Here is a 6,459-nt window from a genome sequence, read left to right as displayed (position 1 = left end):
CTTTATTTGAGGCTCAGGATCTACTCGTTTCAAGTTTTTCATTAATCCTTGTTCAAACAACTTGCAAGCTGCTCAGCTCGTTTGCATCTCTCTAGAACACATGAATAAAATTCAGATAATTAGAGTAATATTTAAAGTTATTTTGAGGTAGAAATTCGTCCCCCAAAACTGTCTTCAAATCTCTAAAGCTAAAGTTAAATACTAGACATCCTTCATATTATTTTCATGCTCTGATACCCACATGCCACACCTTACATTTACGATACTAGTGTGACTGATTGAACCAAACTTAGCATTGGAAAAAAAATAAATAGATATAATAAAATTTTTGCTGATAACAAGATGCATTAAAATTTTTTTAATTCTTTAACCAGGTCCTCATATACATTTCTCTACAATTTACAATTTAGGCACGTTATTAGCTAATGATCAGGCTATGCAACAAACTAAAATACGAGTTAGAGATATGTTAATGATCCACGAATCAAACATCGATCCATTCTTATACATCATTATTTTAGGTCTTTTGTGAAAAAATTTATTGAAAAAAAGTGTAGAGAATTAATTTCTTGCTATGCATGATTCAAACTAAATAGAGTGAAGAATGTTCAACTATTGGAATTATTCTTACAAAACTAACTTTCTTTAACATCCATTTAATAAAGAAAACCGTGATACTAGCAACTTGCTAGGCCACAAAGATACATGCATACACTACTCAAGCTACATTGACTAACACCCTGTAACAATTATGTCAAAAAGCAAACTTACACCGGTCTTCCCATTCTAGTTCACCATTTTCCTCAACTTTTCACCCAAAGAAAAGAATGTTGTTTCATATCTTATTTCAATCGATTGATCGATACTCTTGTTTTGTTAAAAAGTGTGTTATTTCTCGTCTTCCACAAACACCAACATGTCGTGAGAATAACATAATTGAATTGTCTTTTTCTTTCCATCTTGTACATTTACGCGTGCATGTTCCATAAGAAGGTCTCTAACCTCAAACGCGAAGATGCATGATGTTAAAACATGTTCTACCGATTTCGATGAATCTTCACTGAGCAGGCGTGAATTTATTTCTTTTAATACACCATGCTTGTAGAGGGTAACCGCGGTTGCTATTTTTCCCATTTCTGCATTCCAACCGATTAGGCTCACCTTGAAAGTTACCCGATCATCCCAGTCCAACACAAAAGCATTTATATCCCTATTATTCTCATTCAAGATAGCCATGCAAGAGTTATTGTAAACAAACCATCAATTTCAAGACCCATCTCCAACCATCTTTTTCGCGGTCCAGAGCCGAGCCTGGGAGTAACTCCAAGCATTCCCATAGTTCTTGAACCTCGATATAGGAAGACAGTTCCCTTGCCCACCTACATCTTTAACCGTTAATGCATTTATCAAATTCAAAGTCGATTCGGTTACGGAAATGCTCGGATGTGATCAACTTTGATGAGCATTTTCGGGTACCGGTACCGATTTGGTACCGTCGGTACCGAATCGGTACTAAGTTTTGAGTTTTCGGTATCGGAACGGTACCGGTATTTTCCGAATTTTTCACGAAATATCGGTTCCGAACCGAACATTTCGGTACCTGTACCAACTATTTCCGAATTTCGGATCAGGATTTTCGGGATCGGTACCGGTCAGTACCGGTACCATCCCGAGCTCATCCCTAGTTACAGGTACACGATTCGCGCATGATAAGATAGTCATGAAACCTTGACCAATATACCTTTCGGCTCATACTGTTTGTTGGCCATAGTTAATGAACTCAGTTACCATAGGATACCTATCGTGAATATCTATAAAAAAAATAAGATACTTGTTTCTTTCTCTTGTCTATGACAAGCCATGAATATCAAAGTCTTTTTTACTGTGAAAGAAGTTTGGAATAAGTTGTTAATAATAGATTAGCTAGAGAAACAGGTAAAAGAAATTTCCATCCAAGATTTAATAATTCATCCATTCTTAGCCGCGGTAGAGGCCATCTTGTGATAGAATGAACAAGAACAAACAAGTTGTAGCTAATGTAATAAAGATACCAATTATTGTTTCAAAAACTCTACCCATTTTATTAATATCAAAAAGATCAATACTAGTTCTTGTAATATTTCGATGCTACTGTGATGAGTGAAATTGATTAGAACCTTGATTTATGTGGAATCTTGATGGTAACATGTTGAAAAACCCCTAAGCTTGATTATATCATTCTTAAATCAGTTAACTTCTGTTTACACTTTTACGGCAATTGACTAGAAATGGCGATTGTAGGTTCCAACGGGGGTGGATCTAACAACGATTTTTGGATCAACCAAACTCGGTGCTAGCGGAATATCACACCGGGTCACCTTTGGTCTCGGACGTTGTTTATTATTTTCGGTTGAGAGTGAGAGTGGGAGAGGTAGAAAGATAAGAACAACAAGTTAACAATTTGACAAAAGCTTCTTTTCTCATGGCATGTTTCCCTATTTATAGGAAGCATGCATGAGAAATGTATATTATTTCCACTTGCCCAATGGGCTTCTTTACAAAGGCCCAAGGCCCAAATACATACAAAAGATGACTAACAAGCCCAAGTACACACAATTACATATATTCCAATACAAAAAACTTAGAAATACAAAATGGGACCTAACAATCTCCCTCTAGTCTTTAGTATTGGAAACTGTCGGTGTCTTAATCCAAGCATTCTTCCTCGGAAAGTAGAAGTTCAACAAGTCTCTTGATGAACTTGTTGAATGCTTCAACTATCTTGTCCGTGTTCTGACGACCAATGTCCTCGATGGTGCGCAACGGTGAATTTTAGAGCTTCAGATGGTCTTCCCTGTGCAGACCCATCAACTCGTGCTCGTCAAATACACGAATTTAGTGCACATTCCTACAGTGTAAGACGGCCTCTCTTGTTTTGTTGTCGAGTTCCCTGCCAATAAAGTCTCGGAGAGTGTTTGGAATATAGGGCTCACCATGACAAATAATGTGACTGTCTTTTGGTGCCCTATATCTCCACATTGTGCGCAGCTGTCCGGTGGCTGGCCGATCTCCCTAGGGTTCTTGAACTTCCGACCCTTATTCAACTAAAAGTCTTTGTATCCAACCTTTGACTGATGATGCAAATGACGGGTGACCCAACCGTCCAAATTCTCATCATACTCTCCTCGGCCCAGAGCTTTGCGAAGATAATTGATGTCCAGTTCTGGTAGTGAACTCAGCTCCTGATGGGTGAGGTAGATGAGATCTCCGCTGTATCTTCTTCTAGCCCAGCAACTGTTCTCCCGATTGTATTTTGCGTATACAATCAATGAATCATCGTCATAGGGGTAGTTGAGGGAACGGGTACTGGCACGACTTGTCACTATATGAGTCTTCCGTTTCTTCTTCTGTGTTGATTGTGACAAGTCGGCGGTTAAATCAACAGTGGGATCACTTGCAGGTACTTCTGAAGTTGCTTGAACTTGAACAGGCGGCGTATCTGGATTCGGAGAGTAGTTGATATAGTCGTCTTCTACTGCCTCCTTTGCGTTCTGCGTTATGACTGGCTCCATTGTTTTCCTTGCTTCAATAAATGCATCCATCACACCAGCAATGTTACCTGCAGGAAACAACTCGTTATATATGTCTTCGATTCTGGAGTCGTGGCCTCACTTTGCCCGTAGACTCAGTTGGATCGTCGTGAGGCTCTTGATCTTGTGGAGGTGATTGAGTGTTAACTCCACCTCCACCTCCTGTTGCACCTGCCCCACTATCTCCACCGTCACCTCCGTCATTATTATCACCATCGTCATCAAATCTGTCGTGGACGTTGTCATCCACATCATCATCTTTTTCATCATCTTCATCATCAATTTCTTCTTCGTTATCACCATCATCTCCACTATCACCTGCATATTCACCACCAGCTTGGGGTTGAGGTTGTTCAACATGAGACACTCCCAAGCTGGTACCAACGACACTAGCTGCCTGGCCGACCTGTGGTGCAACCCGATCCACAGTTGCCTCTCATTCTGATCCACCAACCTGCTCAGCTCACACAGCCACACTCGGACCTGCGGTAGGTTGATATCCACCAATCTGCGCAATAGTGGAAGACTTCCTCCATGTTCCAAAAACTAAGTCAAGATGGGCCTCGAGAGTGGCGAAATCATCATCACGCATACCAATAATCTCTAAGGCCGCCTTGTATCTACTCGTCATCTCCTCATTCACTTTCAGCTGGAGCTCATTCAGACGATCCTGCTCAGCTATCTTTGCTTGAATAGCCACTATCTCGGTTCTGAACTGTGTGTTTTCAGCCATGAGCGTACCGAGAGAGGCAGATGAGGTCAACTGTTCCTCTAGCATAGACACTTTAGAGGTAGTCACCTCCTTCTCAATATCCCACTTTGTCATTGTGTCATCAATCTTCTTGAAGTTGATTGATCAATGATCGTTGATTGTCTATCAAATTATGATGCAACTCTCTCTACTCCTCCAGGATCTCAACCCTTGTCACCAACTTTGCTTTTTCTTTGGCATCCTCAACCTCCTTCTTCTTTTGATTCTTTAGGTACTCAAGCAAAACCAACTCACGCTCAGCCCTTTTTGCATTTGATTCCTCCAGGGCGATGATCCTATCGAGGATAGGATCAGTGTACACTGGAGGTGTCAATGACTTTCCTTTGGCGATGGGTTTGGGTGAAAGAATAGTAGTTGGTGGTGTAGCCGATAGGATGGGTGGTGATGTTGTTTGGAATGGAAGGGTAATGGATTGGGTAGGTAGTGGTGAGGTTGTAGTGATTGGTGGTGTTGAGAATAGAGGTGTGTAGGCTCTGGGTTCTAAGTTTGATGATGCTGGTTGTGTTAGTGGAGAGGAGATAAAGGTTTGGGTCCATAGGCTAGTTGATTTGATTGGTGAGCTGAATATGGGTGAGGTGAATGGTGAGGTGGTTAAGGGTTCGGTTTGTGTTGGTTGTTCGGGTGGAGTGGTTGTTTGTGGTTGTGATTGAGGTGGAGAGGGAGGTAGGTTTCCTAAGAATGTGTAGATCGGTTGGTCATGTTGTGTGGGTGAGGGTTCAGGTAAGTAGTCTGGTGAGTCATGTAACATTGTTTTTGTTGGCTTGGCTTTGGTTTTGACTCTAGGCTTCGGTTTCTTGTAAACGGGAATCTTGATTTTTTTCTACATCTAGGTCTCTAAGGATTTTAGCTAAGGTTTTGGGTGAGACCTTTTGTGGGTCAGGTGTAGAGGAAGGCTTACCTTTGGTGGAAAGCTTGACAACAAGCTTGGAAGACTTCTGGGAGTAAGCCAGGTTCTTCAGACGCTTCAAGGACTGCACGTCTTCCTCCTTTTCCTCTTCCTCAGCCGTCTCAACCTTACCCGAAGCACTACCAACAGAAGGCTTGTCGGCAGCCTTCCGCTTGAGATCATGCTTGGCCTTGGTTCTATCTTCTGGTGCCTCATCAGACGAGTCACCTTGCTCAGCTTCAACCTCTGGCTCAGACGGAACAAGCTCTCCACTTTCTACCTCAGCCTCATCCCCAGCAGGCTAAGTCTCTACAAACAATCCAAACTTGGGTCTCGGCCTTTCTCCTTGATACTGGTGACCCTTCCCTTTCGTACTCAACATGAGCCTGAAGACTGACTGCCTGATTTCATAAACATGGTAAGGCTCGGGCAGTGACTTCTTATCCTTTGCTTTCCTTTAAGGTGGCCTAGGTACCTTTGGAATCAAATCGTCTAGTAATAGCTGCATGAATCTGGGATACATGAGCCAGGTTGACTCATTCGTTGCATTCGCCAGCATGCACAAGTACAACATCTGGGAATAATTGAACTTTTCCCGACTTGCAGTGCATACATAATCCGCACCCAATCTGCACGCATGCTATCAAAACCACCCCTCAAATCTGACAGGCAGTGAATCACCACATGGAACAGAAACCTCCAGTATGGTGGTAAGTGTTTCTTCTCAAAGCTCTTCCACTCAGTATCATAACCCATAGCCATCACAAACTCACTTAGCTTGGCCATGTCACCTTTCTCATAAACATAATCTGGCTCATCTTTAATCTTCAATGCTCGCCTTATGTCTTCCTCCTTAATCTTCAATGTCTTTCCTGCCACTTTTGTGTTGATCGAAAGAGCATCATCTGCAGGTGTTGCAAATGCCCAGAATTCTGTAACCCATTTAGAGTAGATGGCCAGGTTAGCAGAAATGGCATACTCGAGGGGTGACTGCTTTAGCCCCTTAATCATGGATGTAAACACCTTGTCTTTTCTATCTTTCGGTTCCTCGAGAGGACAAAATAAGTTATGAGCCTGAAATCATACATCAAGATCATGAGAATCATCATTTGTAAATTAAACAATCACAAGATAAACTATATACAAAGACCTGAGTATGCACAAAGAGTTTTACTTAGATATTTATTCATTTATACATGGCTATTTTACAAATTTGTTTTAACAAGTCAAAA

Source organism: Bidens hawaiensis, unplaced genomic scaffold, assembly GCF_021521415.1.
Source record: "Bidens hawaiensis isolate Kalapana, Puna unplaced genomic scaffold, B.hawaiensis_p1.1 tig00007983_1, whole genome shotgun sequence".
Lineage (NCBI taxonomy): Eukaryota > Viridiplantae > Streptophyta > Magnoliopsida > Asterales > Asteraceae > Bidens > Bidens hawaiensis.
This window is presented reverse-complemented; position numbering follows the sequence as displayed.